The following is a 16,950-nucleotide window of genomic DNA, read 5'->3' on the forward strand; positions in this document are numbered from 1 at the left end:
CAAGTGGTGCCAGTCTGCATTTGCGAGATATTCTTGAATGTTTGGAATTTTAGCTGGTAGAAGCAGAGTCTCAGGCCCAGGGCCATGGACGCAAACATTGGTCCTTTTCCTTTTGACAAAAACATTCACCCTCCCAGAGTCCTAATAGCAGTTAGGGGGAAGTATTTGTCAATGCAAAGGTAGCCAGTGTTCTAAATGGTGGCAGCTGGAGTTTTGGAGTAGTCCTGATTTGTTTGTACTTTAAGCAGACAGAGCCCGGTCTCAGGCACAAACAGGGCTCTAGCTCTCTCTGAAATGAAACTCACTTAACCTGTATGGTAATGTCTATTGTCTATTGAGGCTTTTGGCACTCAAAGAACAGCCAGGATTCTACGTGGTGCCAGTATGCATCTGCGAGAGAGCCTGCACTGTTTGGAATTTTAACTCAAATAAGCCAATTTTCAGGCACAGGGCCCTGGACACAAACAGGGCTCTATTTCTCTCTGAAATGAAACCCACATCGCTTGTGTCCTGGTTTGAAGGACGGGTGTCTGCCAATCAAGGCAGAAGTTTTCCTTTGATACAGAGACCTGAATTCCACTCCCCCCAAGTATTATAAACGTTTGAGTCAAGGACTCTGAGGCAGAGATATGGGGGTAGGAATAACAGCCCTTTTACTAATATATCTAACCGAACAAGCAGAAACAACAGCAGTTTTTAAAATTACCAACGATACGGAACAGATATATTCACCCGACCGAAATCGAGAGGAAATGTTTCTTGGGCTTTAAGACCCTGAAAGAACTTTAAAGTAAAATAAGTCACCTTTTTCTTCTGTTTTTTTCTTCTTTCAGGCACTGGCCTCGCCTCTGCAGATGCGTGCTGAGCTCTCGCTGCGTGCAGGGGACCGTCAGGCCTGAATGACTGTGATTCCGTATTCTCACGGGCAATCAGAAATAATTATTAATTAGACCACAGAAATGCTTTCTGAAGCCTTTCCCCTTTGCTTCCCTTTGCCGATATGTCTTCTCTTTTTGCCTTTGAACTTACAGCTGTTCCCTGATGCTTTCCCCTGCCTCACTTCTGTGTAGCTCCTAACTGGGCAAAACTGGGTTAACTTAAAGGGAGTGGGGGGAAGACTTGACAATTTTAGCTGGATTTTTCTAAAATTTCTAATGATACTGAAATTATTTCCGGTTGTCCGGTGAGAAGAACGCAAACTCACGGCCGCTCAGGGCTGACGGTCGCTGAGGGAAATCTGACGCGGTATTAATAAGTAACCTTTCCTGGGGCCAGTCGTCGCCCCGGTCCTCCGCCTTTGGCAAATTTTTGCAGTGAATAGGTTAAGAGTTAGAACTTGGATCCAAATTTCTGACGGCTTTTCTTGGGGAGGGAATAGAGAAATTTTCTAAGTGCCTAGCAAGTAGTTCTGAAACAACAGATGAAATTGAGATGTTAGCCTATTTTTATATAGATGCTGAAAACAGTCAGGTTGAGGTTTGAGCCTTCTTTGTTTAGACAATACTAAATGCCACAAATACCAAAGAACTAACAGACATTTGTCCTAAGCCTGGCAGCAAAGGTCTAAAGATAAGGGTTACAGATAAGAAAGCCATAAAACATAGTAATTTGGTAGTTTCTATAGATTGCGTGCAAATATGAGGAAATTAGTATATTGTATTAGATTGGTTATTGGAAAATTAGAATATTCATTATAGAAGAATACTTATTGTATTGTGAATGGAAAATTGCTCTCTCTTACCTCTTACCTCCGATTTCTAATCTCTCTCTCTCACCCCCTTATCTCTTACTCTCCATGCTCCACACTCTTTCTTACACCCACACCCTCATAATAAACTGCAAACCTGAAGAACAGAAAATAGTAAGCTCGTAAGTCTGTCCAGCAACCGTACAACAACCCGACTCCCATGGCTTTTTTTTAGAAAGATACTGGACGGTGAATTGTACAACAATTAAAAATTGCACAAAGAATAACAGGCCTGCGCCAAACCTAACCACCCCCATCGTTGCTCCGTCCTAATTTTGGAAGAAATAGCGATAGAGTTGATAAATACTCTCCTTCCGTGCTATTCGGTCCTTTACTGCGCATCCCCGGAGAGCATTTACTCCGCCTTTTGTTCTTGACGGCACCTCTCTCTCCAGCACAAATCCCGCTGGTCGCGGACACAGACGGAGCAGACCTAAAGCAATGGTTCCGGCAGCGCCTGCAATTCCGAGCACCCCGTTCCCTGGAATGCTCGTCCGAGCGCTCGTGGCGGTCTCGCCTTGGCCCGGACTCTCTGTCCTCCGAGGGAGGACGCGGCTCTGGTGCCCCGTTTCCTCTTGCTCCTGCTGACCTGCAAGGCCACGGGTAAACGTAGTCCTTCGGACCTTGCGTCCCTGAACGCCAGGAGAGCTGGCGTTTCACCCGGATCCCAGATTCCCTAGGCGGCCACTCCCAGCAGGGAGGAAAAGAGGAACCCAGCATCTCTCTGACTTACCCCACAGTACGGGCAGGACCAGGAGCCCTCCAGCGCAGACCCCTGGTGCTGAAGCCTCTTGGCTTTGGCTGCTGAAACGCCACGTCTTTTGGCAAAGATGAGAGGACTGTAATGATTTTTCCTGTCCTAAAAGAGAGGAGGAAAAGAAAATTAAGTCCTCTGCAGGAGTCGCAGAATCCCGGCTTTCGCATTTCTGCTCTGATTGCTCGCTGTGGGGTTATATCCAGGTGACACCAATTCAAATACAAAAATGCCTTTTCCCAGCATTTTTATTCCAAACTATTTCAGACATTAAAAGGATGATAATTTTTCTTATTGCGTTCTTTGCTTAATTTTAACAGAACCATTTGAATCCCAGACACCGCTTGTCAGTTATTCAATCCTTTACCGCTTGACTTTGCACAGAGGGACGCCCGGGATGCTGTGTCATGAGAAATCCCAACGCGTGATACGGAAAGGTTTCGAGGTGCTCCGGAACGCGGCCGATCGTACGTTTGTTAGGCCGCTCCAATTCTGTCGCATCAACCTGAGCTGTCCAGGTGAGGCAAAGGCTCTCCTTCGTCCTAGGGAATCGCTGTCTGAGATTACAGATGTCCATCTGGGGCAGCACCTGAAAACAATGTGGGAAAGGCAAAATGAGAATGTTTTCTGTCAGAAAATGAGTAATAATAATAATCAGAACTTCTGGACAGATTTAGTAACATCACTGCCTTTACCAAATAAAACCAATAAAATAGTTAAACTATAAAAAATATTTTAATATTTCTATTCCCATATTTATAATTTATATTCATACATTATACATTATATTTGCATTATTAATATTATACATTTAATATGAATTTATTACTTGTATTTGTTTATACTTAATATTTATATAATTTTATTTTTTTATTACACTTATTTTATATTTAGTTTATTAAAAAACCCTTCTCTAACCAAATAAAACCAATACAACATTTATTTAAGCTATAGTTAGGAAACGTATAAATATAAAAAATACCTGTCTTCTACACCCAGCCATCCCTGTGAAGGATCTGGCACCCTTGTGTCCCTCTGGGGGAGGGCACTCGGCAAGACCCCCCCAATTCCCCACTCATCTGCTCCTTCACCGCAGCGTGGCTCCCTCTCCTCGGGACCTTGGGGTGCCCCCAAATGACATGGGAGCCCCCGAGTCCCCATCCCCTCCCCCCCTCAGCCTTTTTCCTCACCCCCAAAGAAGGCACAGAATGACTCCAACTGCCCCGAGCAGGAGCACGACACTTTATTTGAACCCTTCCCAGGGGTTCGTGACTTTTTTCAAGTAAGGTGAAGCCAAGGCGTAACACTCATCCGCCATGTGCAATTCTTACACCTTGTAAACGACTCACCGTCGCTTTGACCGCTTCCTTACGCCACAGGTCTCGGGGCTGCTCAGGAACGCGGTTCCTGAGAGCCTCGAAAAAATCCTCCTGCCTGACGAAAAGCCCGGGCCCTGGACAGTCTGCGCCCTAAATCGCAGACCGGCCGGGACAGAGGGGAAAAAAAGCCCAGCCGGGAGGGGGAAAACAAAAGCCCTGGCTGGGGATTTTTAATTCTAAATGTAAAAATGAATTGGAAAACCTGAAAGGCAACAGTCATACACACAAGGTTAGAAACAGTCAGCACACGCACTCGCGCAGATTGATGCAAGCCGCGGGCGATGGATGCAAACTCTGACAGACAGACAAACAGTCACACGCTCTCTGGCTGACGGCAAACCTTACTTGAAACACTATACAAAAGAGGATGCTTGAACAAGTCTTGCAGCCGTTGGTCTTCAACTTCGAACAGTGGATTCCGGAAAAAGCAGTAGCATCTGTGGCTGCAGAGACGGATATCGGCCTCAGGGACTTATGACACAATGGGAGGACATCGACAAGTGTTTACTAGAGAGCTAGGAGATATCCCCACACATCAATACCCAAAATCCCACGGAAAAGAGATCAAACACAAAGTTTACAGCTGTTCTACCTAAACCTGATTATGTGCCAGGGCAGGGCACCTCCACCGGTAAGCACGTAGGAGGCCTGTCCAAGTAAGCACACGTAGGAATTCTGTCAAACTAAGCACACATGAGAACCCTGTCAAAGTAAGAACACATAGAAACCCTGCCCAAGCAACCATATACAAGCCCTGTACACAGAAGCCCTATCAAATTAAGCGCATATTCAGGCTCTGTAAACACATACGAGCCCTGTCAAAATAAGCACGGATGGGAGACCTGTATAAGGAAGCACGTATAGGAGTCCTGTGAAACGAAGCACACATTGGAGCCCTGTCAAAGGACACACACAGAAGAGCCCTGTCAAATTAAGCACATATTCAGGCCCTGTAAAGTGAACACATACAAGCCCTGTCCAAGTAAACACAGAGTCCTGTCAAACTAAGCACACATAGGAGCCCTGACCAAAGAAGAACACATAAAAGCCCTGCCAAACTAAGCCCATATAAAAGCTATGTCTAAGTTAGCACATAGGAGCCCTGTCAAAGTAAGCATATATTCAAGCCCTGTAAAGCAAGCACATGCGAGCCCGGTCCAAGTTAGCGCACATATTCAGGCCCGCTAAACTAAGCACACATTCAGGCCCTGTAAACTAAGCACATATTCAGACCCTGTAAACTAAGCACATATTCAGACCCTCTCCAAGTTAGCACACATAGAAGCCCTGTCTAATTAAGCACATATACAGGCCCTGTAAACTAAGCACACATAAGAGCCTGCCTAAATAAGCACACACTCAGGCCCTGAGAACTCAGCACACACTCAGGCCCTGAGAACTCAGCACACACTCAGGCCCTGAGAACTCAGCACACACAGGAGCCTGCCCAAGTAAGCACACACTCAGGCCCTGTAAACTAAGCACACATAGGAGCCTGTGCAAGTAAGCACATATTCAGGCCCTGTAAACTAAGCACATATTCAGGCCCTGTAAACTAAGCACATATTCAGGCCCTGTAAACTAAATACACACAGGAGCCTACCCATGTAAGCACATATTCAGACCCTGTAAAATAAGCACATATTCAGGCCCTGTAAACTAAGCACATATTCAGACCCTCTCCAAGTTAGCACACATAGAAGCCCTGTCAAATTAACCACACACTCAGGCCCTGAGAACTCAGCACACACTGAGGCCCTGAGAACTGAGCACACACTCAGGCCCTGAGAACTCAGCACACACAGGAGCCTGCCCAAGTAAGCATATATTCAGGCCCTGTAAACTAAGCACATATTCAGGCCCTGTAAACTAAATACACACAGGAGCCTGCCCATGTAAGCACATATTCAGCCCTGTAAACTACGCACATATTCAGGCCCTGTAAACTAAATACACACAGGAGCCTACCCATGTAAGCACATATTCAGGCCCTGTAAACTAAGCACATATTCAGGCCCCGTAAACTAAGCACATATTCAGGCCCTGTAAACTAAATACACACAGGAGCCTGCCCATGTAAGCACATCTCCAGGCCCTGAAAACTAAATACACACAGGAGCCTGCCCACTGTAAGCACATATTCAGGCCTGTAAACTAAGCACATATTCAGGCCTGTAAACTAAGCACATATTCAGGCCCTGTAAACTAAATACACACAGGAGCCTGCCCATGTAAGCACATCTCCAGGCCCTGAAAACTAAATACACACAGGAGCCTGCCCATGTAAGCACATATTCAGGCCCTGTAAACTAAGCACATATTCAGGCCCTGTAAACTAAATACACACAGGAGCCTGCGCATGTAAGCACATATTCAGACCCTGTAAACTAAGCACATATTCAGGCCCTGTAAACTAAGCACATATTCAGGCCCTGTAAACTAAATACACACAGGAGCCTGCCCATGTAAGCACATATTCAGGCCCTGTAAACTAAGCACATATTCAGGCCCTGTAAACCAAATACACACAGGAGCCTGCCCATGTAAGCACATATTCAGGCCCTGTAAACTAAGCACATATTCAGGCCCTGTAAACTAAATACACACAGGAGCCTGCCCATGTAAGCACATATTCAGGCCCTGTAAACTAAGCACATATTCAGGCCCTGTAAACTAAGCACATATTCAGGCCTGTAAACTAAATACACACAGGAGCCTGCCCATGTCAGCACATATTCAGGCCCTGTAAACTAAGCACATATTCAGGCCCTGTAAACTAAATACACACAGGAGCCTGCCCATGTAAGCACATCTCCAGGCCCTGAAAACTAAATACACACAGGAGCCTGCCCATGTAAGCACATATTCAGGCCCTGTAAACTAAGCACATATTCAGGCCCTCTAAACTAAATACACAGGAGCCTGCGCATGTAAGCACATATTCAGACCCTGTAAACTAAGCACATATTCAGGCCCTGTAAACTAAGCACATATTCAGGCCCTGTAAACTAAATACACACAGGAGCCTGCCCATGTAAGCACATATTCAGGCCCTGTAAACTAAGCACATATTCAGGCCCTGTAAACCAAATACACACAGAAGCCTGTCCATGTAAGCACATATTCAGGCCCTGTAAACTAAGCACATATTCAGGCCCTGTAAACTAAATACACACAGGAGCCTGCCCATGTAAGCACATATTCAGGCCCTGTAAACTAAGCACATATTCAGGCCCTGTAAACTAAGCACATATTCAAGCCTGTAAACTTAATACACACAGGAGCCTGCCCATGTCAGCACATATTCAGGCCCTGTAAACTAAGCACATATTCAGGCCCTGTAAACTACTTACACACAGGAGCCTGCCCATGTAAGCACATATTCAGGCCCTGTAAACTAAGCACATATTCAGGCCCTGTAAACTAAATACACACAGGAGCCTGCCCATGTAAGCACATATTCAGGCCCTGTAAACTAAGCACATATTCAGGCCCTGTAAACTAAGCACATATTCAGGCCCTGTAAACTAAATACACACAGGAGCCTGCCCATGTAAGCACATATTCAGGCCCTGTAAACTAAGCACATATTCAGGCCCTGTAAACTAAGCACATATTCAGGCCCTGTAAACTAAATACACACAGGAGCCTGCCCATGTAAGCACATATTCAGGCCCTGTAAACTAAGCGCATATTCAGGCCCTGTAAACTAAGCACATATTCAGGCCCTGTAAGCTAAATACACACAGGAGCCTGCCCATGTAAGCACATATCCAGGCCCTGTAAACTAAATACACACAGGAGCCTGCCCATGTAAGCACATATTCAGGCCCTGTAAACTAAGCACATATTCAGGCCCTGTAAACTAAATACACACAGGAGCCTACCCATGTAAGCACATATTCAGGCCCTGTAACCTAAGCACATATTCAGGCCCTGTAACCTAAGCACATATTCAGGCCCGGTAAACTAAGCACATATTCAGGCCCTGTAAACTAAGCACATATTCAGGCCCTGTAAACTAAATACACACAGGAGCCTGCCCATTTAAGCACATATTCAGGCCCTGTAAACTAAATACACACAGGAGCCTGCCAATGTAAGCACATATTCAGGCCCTGTAAACTAAGCACATATTCAGGCCCTGTAAACTAAATACACACAGGAACCTGCCCTTGTAAGCACATATTCAGGCCCTGTAAACTAAGCACATATTCAGGCCCTGTAAACTAAGCACATATTCAGGCCCTGTAAACTAAATACACACAGGAGCCTGCCCATGTAAGCACATATTCAGGCCCAGTAAACTAAGCACATATTCAGGCCCAGTAAACTAAGCACATATTCAGGCCCAGTAAACTAAGCACATATTCAGGCCCTGTCAACTAAATACACACAGGAGCCTGCCCATGTAAGCACATATTCAGGCCCTGTAAACTAAGCACATATTTAGGCTCTGTAAACTAAAACACACAGGAGCCTGCCCATGTAAGCACATATTCAGGCCCTGTAAACTAAGCACATATTCAGGCCCTGTAAACTAAATACACACAGGAGCCTGCCCATGTAAGCACATATTCAGGCCCTGTAAACTAAGCACATATTCAGGCCCAGTAAACTAAGCACATATTGTTATAAATGAGCGCAATGGGCCATATAAGGTCAAATAACAATTTAAAGATTTATTGGTTACAGAAAGCAAAAGCAAATTCAGCGCGCTGGACAGCAGGGGAGTCTCCACTCCACCACCTGCTGCGCCCACCCCCCCTTAGTCTGTTCCTTTTAAGCTGTTAGGTTTTTGGGTGACGTGCTCCTCCTTTAGTAATTCTGCGCATGCTTCTCCAGTTGCTAGGGGGTCTTTTTCTGCCTTCTGGTGGTCGGGGGATGAGGGCGAGTAGTCTTCCTCAGCCACTGACTCCTTTCTTGGCACTTAAAACAATATGTAATTATGCAAGCAAAGCAAAACACATTCTGGCTCTTTACTTTAAGGCCTATCAAGCAGAGCAAAGCAATTAACAAGTTTTAGCGATATCTTTTTCAAGGTCTGTCTGTCAGAGGATCAAAGCAGAACAACTCCCATTCTGACCTCACAAATCTTGGTGATATTCCTCCAAGGTCTAAAGTTTGTCAGGCGAACAAAAGGCCTCTTATTTATTACAAGTCCCCCTTTTTCTATATTATTACTTTTGTTCGCTAAATTTTTGTAATTCCCTCTTACTTAACTTCAGATAATCTTTTTCCTCTTTCCCATTTAAGGCTTCATATTTTGCTCGTATTAACATGAGGTGAGCGGCTTCTAACCTGCTTTTTACAATGCTAATTATTTTGTTGAAAATACAGGGGCCGAAAGCAAGCCTTAAAATTATTAAAATCCTTGGTGCAGCTATGCTTGACAAGAGGGTCGTTAGCCAGGGTGAATATTTAAACCAAGACTCATACCAATTTTGCTGGGCCTCCCTTTCTCTCTTACGCTGCTCCAGTTGTTTTCGGAGCTCAGCCATGGTGTTAGTTACTATCTCAGTGTGGTCTGCATAGGTGCAACACTCTTCTCGCAAAGCCACACACAGTCCCCCTTGCTGTAAAAACAACAGGTCTAATCCCCGTTTATTTTGCAATACAACTTCTGAAAGAGATCTTACTGATTTTACGAGACCGTCTATTGCTTTCTCTATTTTACTTAAATCTTCATCTACTGAAATTCTAAGATCCTTAAATCCTTGCTGTTGCTTCACTAAGGAAGCCACTCCTGTCCCCACCCCAGCACTTCTTATACTTAGTAATACAGCAACTGTGAGGGCTGTAAACGGTTCTCGTTTCTCTAAGTGGTGTTTTGGAGTGAATTGATGAGCATACACATAGTTTTTTGGGTGGTACACAATCCGGGGGACTACCATGACTTGAATGCAGTATTCGGATGTTTCATTGAAATTAGATATTGATATACACGGGGTTACCCCTAATGTGTTACAAACCCACTTGGTGTTTGCAGCAGGGATCAACCATTGGGCCGGTTTGCGGGAGTCGGTTACAGCCATTTTTACCCCGCAGAGGTGGTCTTTATCCCGAGGTATGTTGCCTATACACCTCCCCTTCCCAGTTACTTGAGCCACCGATACCTCTGGGGTGCTTTCTTTTCCCCTTTTCCAAAGGCACAAGGAAGGATTGGTCCCGTTTATTTTTTTAGACTTTGCTATAGAACTTAAGGCTTCATAAAAGGGTGGATTAATACTGTAGCACAACCAGCACTCTTTAGTTAAATTGGGGTATGTGCCATTTAACACCCTAAAGGTGGCTTGTAGGATTTTCCATAGGGTCCCTCTACTTGGTTGTGTCACAGCCGTGGTCTCCATTAACTGTGATTTATTATTAGCCTTCGTGAAATTTTCTGGGGTCATGCTGTCTAAATCACCTTGATTTATTATTGTGGCTTCTGAGTCTGTTATTGCAGGATTCGGTCCAACAGGTTGAGGATCGTGGGGTACAATTTCCTTCTTTATAACAATTTGCCCCCCCCAGTCTTTCCCGGGTTCCCACATTTTAACTCCCCAGAATTTTCCTACTACCCATCCTGGGTCTTGGGGTTGCGTGACGTTAAGATAGACCCATTTGCAAGTACCGATATAAGTCACCACCCCTGACAGATTTGTCCAGGGCTTTTTACATCTATGTGGACCTCTTTCAACTCTTAAGTATTTATCTTGGATTTGAACCGACCATCCCAGGGAAATTGTTTCACAGCCCCAATATTCACAGTAAAATTCTCCGGGGTAGTTACAGTATGACCTCCCTGGGTTAGATGCTGGACACATGTAGAATACACTATAGGGGCTAGAACCCGTCCTATCAAGTAGGTTATCCAGGGTTATGTTAAAGCTAGGACCTTTCGAAGTAATTTGTGTTTGAATTTCCTTCTGACCTTCCCATTGTATTAGTGACCATTTAAAGGGTTCATGGCTTGCAAGCGCAGATTTCAAAAGCATTATATATAAGATTCCTAATTGGAGGTGGTAGCTTCCCCATTTTCCACAACTGCCTTTTTTATTTTTCTTTCAATTTACCTCAGACTTTTCTTTTCCCTTGGACTTTCGACGGCTCTGGGTACCTGTTCCTCGTTTTCCCCTTTTGCTCGGGCTCCCCCCTCCACTGTTCTCATCTCCTCTGCCTTGTCCATCAACTCGGTTGCTACGAGCTATGGGGAGTTCCATCTTCTCGGCAGCAGGAGTATTTTTCAGGAGGGGTGTTTGACCCATGCTTTTTGATACGTTTTATGTATTTATACCACTTGCGGTTCTTAATTTGAGGGGTATAGCAACTGAGTTCAGGTACCCACCGTCTGCACAGGGCGGCTACTATCCTAGCCACAAATGGGGCAGGTTCATTAGAGTGATAACAATAAAACTGGGGGTTTATCCCCTTTGTAAAAATTTTCCACCACTCTTCAGATCCTCTTAAAAGTTCTCTGGCAGCCACTTTGGTAACCAGGACCTGAGAGGTGAGTAGCCTTTGGTCCGAATAACAATTTTTACACACTCCCCTTGGGGGGTAACTGTTGCTGCAATGGGTCCACCACTCCTCCTTACAAACTAAACAAATAAAGCATACAAAAGGGTTACAATTTCCCCAGCAATTTTCAGCATTACATCTTATTTTCACTGCTGCATTCAGCAGATCTTCCCCCCCCCCCACTGGTGCTCCTGTTGCTCGGAGCTCTACTAGGAAGGAATAGTATGTTGGATCCCACAGTCTATCTCCCATGTGGAAAAAGTCTCATACCTGTGGTGGGGTGGGAATAATGTAGCCTGTCTTTTTAATTAGAGCTTACTCGCTTCTTAAGTGTCAGTTTCAGGCTCCCAGGTGTGCCCTTCACTTCCCACCCAGGGTCGTTGGTGAATTTAGACGGATCTACTGGTCCCTTGATTCGGCTTGCGTGAGTCCATCCTTTTTCCACAGTGCGTACTGCTGTGTCTGTTGTAAGCAACACCCGGTAAGGTCCTTCCCACTTGGGTGTTATCGGATTTTCCTTCCAACTTCGGACCAGTACCCAGTCCCCGGGCTGAACCTGATGTAATACAAGATCTAATGGTGGTCTCTGAACCAACATTCCTTTTTCCCATAACTGTTTTTTGAATTTCATCAGAGCTATTAAATACTCGTTAATGTATCGTTCACTAACATTTGGGTTTGTCTGTGCCTTTTCTAAACTATAGGGCATGCCATATAACATCTCGAATGGGGAAATTCCCAAATCCGCCCGGGGTTGAGTCCGAATGTTCAGCAAGGCTAGGGGAATGCATTTAACCCATGATAATTTTGTTTCTAGTACCAATTTAGTAAGTTGTTTTTTTATTTCTCCATTCATCCTTTCTACCCGGCCTGAACTTTGAGGGTGCCAAGGAGTATGTTGTTCCCATTTTATTCCTAATGCTGCTGCCAGCTCCTGAGTTACCTTTGATGTAAAGTGCGGCCCCTTGTCAGAGTCAATTGTTTCTGGCACACCATACCTGGGGACTATCTCCTCCAGCAGGGCTTTTACTACTGTTCGTGCGGTTTCCCTTGATGTCGGGAAGGCTTCCACATAATGAGTAAGATGATCTACTACCACTAAAAGATATTTAATCCTCCCCACCTTTGGCAATTCGGTAAAATCCACTTGAATATTTGCAAAGGGTTGTTTTGCTAAAGGCCTTCCCCCATAGGGTAATTTTCTGAGGTTACTTCGATTTACCCGCAAACAGGTAGGACATCCCTTTGTGATATGTTTAGCTATATCGTGGAGCCCGATGCTCATGTACCTAGTGGCAAAGTGATCCACCAGCCCCTGGGCTCCCCAGTGAGTTTTCTGATGTAACTTATACAATACCCTCTGAGCTATTGCCTTTGGTAACACTTCCCGGCCGTCTGCTAATATCCACTTTCCTGCTTCCTCTGTAACCCCCATTCTTCTAAGTCTCTCTTTCTCCTCATTTGTAAAAATTGTGTCAGTGTTTTCACCGTCCTTGACTCCATCTTTTCCCCTTTGCCCCCCTTTTTCTTTTAGGACCATTTCCTTTAGGGCTGCCCGTTTTGCCTCCTGATCTGCAGCATTATTCCCCCTGCTTTTTAAATCTATTCCTCGTTGGTGTCCCTTTAAATGAACCACTGCTAACTTTGTCGGCCCTCTCAGAGCTTTTAATATCTCAGCTATAAGTTTCTGGTGTATCAAATCCTTCCCCTGTGAGTTGATAAGGCCCCTTTCTTCCCATAGCTTTCCAAATGTATGGACTACCCCAAATCCATATCTAGAATCAGTATATATTGTCCCCTCCTTCCCCTCAAGAAGTTTCAAGGCCCTTAATATTGCATATAATTCACATGCCTGGGCAGACCATGATCTATCTAATGCACCCGACTCTACCACCTGTAAGTTCGGACCCTGCACTATTGCATACCCTGATTTTCTTTCCCTTCTATTACCCTGGAGGATCCATCCACGAAAAGTCTTTCACCACTTTCTAATTCCTCTTCTTCTAAATCCGGTCTAATCTTCGTCTGCTCCTCTATTGTAACTATACAGTCATGGGTCAAAAACTCATGCTCCGGTCCCCCGTATAAAAATGCAGCCGGGTTCTGTAGTGCAGTGGTTTCTAATGTCAAATTGGGTGCCTCTACCAAAATTCCTTCATACTTCAAAAGCCTAGCATCCGAAATCCATTTTTCTGCTTTTTGCTGTAATACACTCCGGATGTTGTGAGGGGACATTACTTTGAGATTACCATTAAAAGTAATTTTTCTAGCTTCTTCCACCAATAGGGCACATCCGGCCACTATTTGTAAACAGGTTGGCCAGCCCCTACTCACAGGATCTAAAATTTTTGATAAATATGCAACAGGCTTTTTTTTTTTTTTTTTTTTTTTTTTTTTTTTTTTTTTTTTTTTTCCTGCCCAATCCTGGGTAAGTACCCCAAATGCAATACCCTCTTCTATGTTTACAAATAAAAAAAAAAAAAAAAATGGTCTCCTCACATCCGGGAGGCTTAAGACCGGGACATAGACCAAATTTTCCTTTAATTCCTGAAGTTTCTCTGTGTCTTTTTGACTCCATTTCATTAGCCCTTCCTGTGTTAATTTATGGTAAAAAAAAATCTAGCTTTACTGCTATAATTTTCAATCCACTGCCTGCAGTACCCAGTAAGTCCTAAAATTTGACGAACTTGTCTCTTGTTTTTTGGAATAGGTAGTGACATAATTGCTTGGATCTTTTCAGGGTCTATTTTCTTTTCTCCCTTCTTTAAATAGTGCCCCAAATATTTTACCTCCTCCTCTACAAACTGAAGTTTAGTCTTAGAAACTTTTAACCCCTTAAGTCCCAGAAAATTCAACAGCCTTATACTTTCTTTCCTTACATCCTCCTCATGTTCCCCTGCCAGAAGCAGATCATCTACATATTGTATCAGGGTTACTCCCGGTCCTGTTTGGTAATTTTGCAAAATTTGTTCCAATGCCTGTCTAAACAAATTTGGAGATTCTGTGAACCCCTGGGGTAACACTGTCCACCTCAGCTGTTGCCTCCTCCCTGTATCAGGGTCCTCCCATTTAAATGCAAAGTAATCCCGGCTTGCCTCATCGAAAGGGCAAGCCCAAAAGGCATCCTTTAAATCTGTGACACTGTACCATAAGTTATTAGGCCCCAATTTACTTAAAAGTGTATATGGATTTGCCCCCACGGGGAACCGAGCCACTGTGCGTTTATTAATTTCCCTTAAGTCGTGCACTAACCGATAAGTGCCATCTGATTTGCGCACAGGGAGTATCGGTGTGTTGAAGGGTGACATGCATGGTTCTAGCAGCCCCTTGCTCAACAATTTATCTACCTCAGGTTTTAATCCCCATCGACCCTCAGGGGATATGGGATACTGCTTTATTTTTACCGGGACTTCCGGATTTTTAATAATCACCGAAAATGGGGCTATTTTTAGCTGCCCCACGTTTCCTGGATTATACCATACTTCAGGGTTTATCTTTTCTTCGTCCTCCACTCTGAGAGGACAGAGTTTAATTTGCAGTTCCTTCTCTACTACTTCTATCCTAATTCCTAGTTCTATAATCATGTCTCTCCCCAATAGATTATATTCAGATTCTGATACTAACAAAAAGTCTCCCAACCCGATTCTTGATTCTGATTCAACTGTCACCCTTTTAATAACCCCCACCTCAAAGGGTTCTCCCTTTGCTCCTACTACCGTGGCAGTCTCTTTAGATAGACTACATCCTTTTGGCAAGAACTGAATAGTTGATCTTTCAGCTCCTGTGTCAACCAGAAAAACTATTTCCTGGCCATGGGGACCCACCTTCAGTTTTATCAAGGGCTCCTTATGATGTTTCCGTGTCCCCAAGAGATAGAGCCCCTGACCCCTCTCATCTGTTTTGAACTCCTTTTCATCCCGAATCCTGACCCTACACTCTTTCTTGAAATGTCCTTTTTTCCCACAATAAAAACACACTTTAATGTCCTGTCTCTCCCTTGAATTCCTAGACTCCTTAAGCTCTCTTACTGGCCGCCTCTGTGTCTCTCTCTGACCCTGTTTCCTACTTTCTCGTACCATCATTCTAACTTGCCGTTTCTGACTTTCCTCCAAACAAACAGGTTTTTGTTTTTTTGTTTTTTTTTTTTTGTATTTACCCAAATATTTAATCTCTGTTTTATCCAATCCTCTGTTGACCCAAATATTGGCCAGAACACGTTTCCTGAAATCTCCTTCCCACTCCAAACTTCTACACAGTAATATATCATTTTTGCCTTATCCTTCCCTTCCATTCCAGGGAAATGGTTCCAATTTTCTAGTAAAAATCCTAAGGGACTATCTCTAGGTATGGGTGGGAGTTTAACACTTGCAGGAGGTTTACTCTTCCCCTGCCCCATTTCCTCCGGAGTACCTTCACTCCCATCAAAAATCACTTTCGCTTCCCCTGTTTCGTGGCCCACGCCCTCGCGGGTCAATGGGAACCGCACTACTAAGGGTCCGCACTCGCTTGGGGAATCTGGCTGCCAGTCCCCCTCTCACACACACACCACACGTTGTACTCCGGGATCCCGACCCCGCCCGAACGGATCCCTTATACTTACGCGTCCTGCGTCTTCGTCCGGACTTTGTGCACAAAATTTAAGGGGTCAACTGGGCCCTCCTACCTTTGCTTTTGCTTTCTTAATTTTAGGTTCGTCGGTCGAGGTTGGGATAGGACTCCCGTCCCCGGGGCCACCAAAATGGTGGGGCGCGCCTCCCCGCAGGCAGAGAGCCCCTCCAAAATCTCGATCCGAGTACGGCACCAAATTTGTTATAAATGAGCGCAATGGGCCATAAAAGATCAAATAACAATTTAAAAGATTTATTGGTTACAGAAAGCAAAAGCAAATTCAGCGCGCTGGACAGCAGGGGAGTCTCCACTCCACCACCTGCTGCGCCCACCCCCCCTTAGTCTGTTCCTTTTAAGCTGTTAGGTTTTTGGGTGACGTGCTCCTCCTTTAGTAATTCTGCGCATGCTCCTCCAGTTGCTAGGGGGTCTTTTTCTGCCTTCTGGTGGTCGGGGGATGAGGGCGAGTAGTCTTCCTCAGCCACTGACTCCTTTCTTGGCACTTAAAACAATATGTAATTATGCAAGCAAAGCAAAACACATTCTGGCTTTTTACTGTAAGGCCTATCAAGCAGAGCAAAGCAATTAACAAGTTCTAGCGATATCTTTTTCAAGGTCTGTCTGTCAGAGGATCAAAGCAGAACAACTCCCATTCTGACCTCACAAATCTTGGTGATATTCCTCCAAGGTCTAAAGTCTGTCAGGCGAACAAAGGCCTCTTATTTATTACAGTAATTGCATACTTGGCATGTTGCTTTTTACTGATGATGGAACTGCTCCTATCAGTAAACTAGGTTTTTGCATTATTAAGGGGGTGTTCTTTAGGTCTGGATGGCTGGAGTAGGTGGCTTCGATGGTTTTTAGGCAGTTAGGGTGTGCCGGTTCCCCTTGGTTTGGTGCCTCAGCCCCGGACACCATCTTGTGTGTGGTGCCTGAGCCCGGACACCATCTTGTGTGTGGTG

General features: G+C 44.7%; 1 long non-coding RNA gene across 1 annotated transcript; it reads right to left on the minus strand.

Moving 5' to 3' along the window:
- Positions 1-1,709: 1,709 nt before the first annotated feature.
- On the minus strand, positions 1,710-4,492 carry LOC130266452 (uncharacterized). Its single transcript, XR_008842891.1, has 3 exons — positions 4,226-4,492; positions 2,481-3,090; positions 1,710-1,844 (listed from the first exon to the last, which is right to left on the minus strand). It is a non-coding gene; the product is annotated as an uncharacterized LOC130266452 (long non-coding RNA).
- Between the last annotated feature and the right edge of the window lie 12,458 nt (positions 4,493-16,950).

This window comes from Oenanthe melanoleuca, unplaced genomic scaffold (assembly GCF_029582105.1).
Source record: "Oenanthe melanoleuca isolate GR-GAL-2019-014 unplaced genomic scaffold, OMel1.0 S047, whole genome shotgun sequence".
NCBI classification, from domain to species: domain Eukaryota; kingdom Metazoa; phylum Chordata; class Aves; order Passeriformes; family Muscicapidae; genus Oenanthe; species Oenanthe melanoleuca.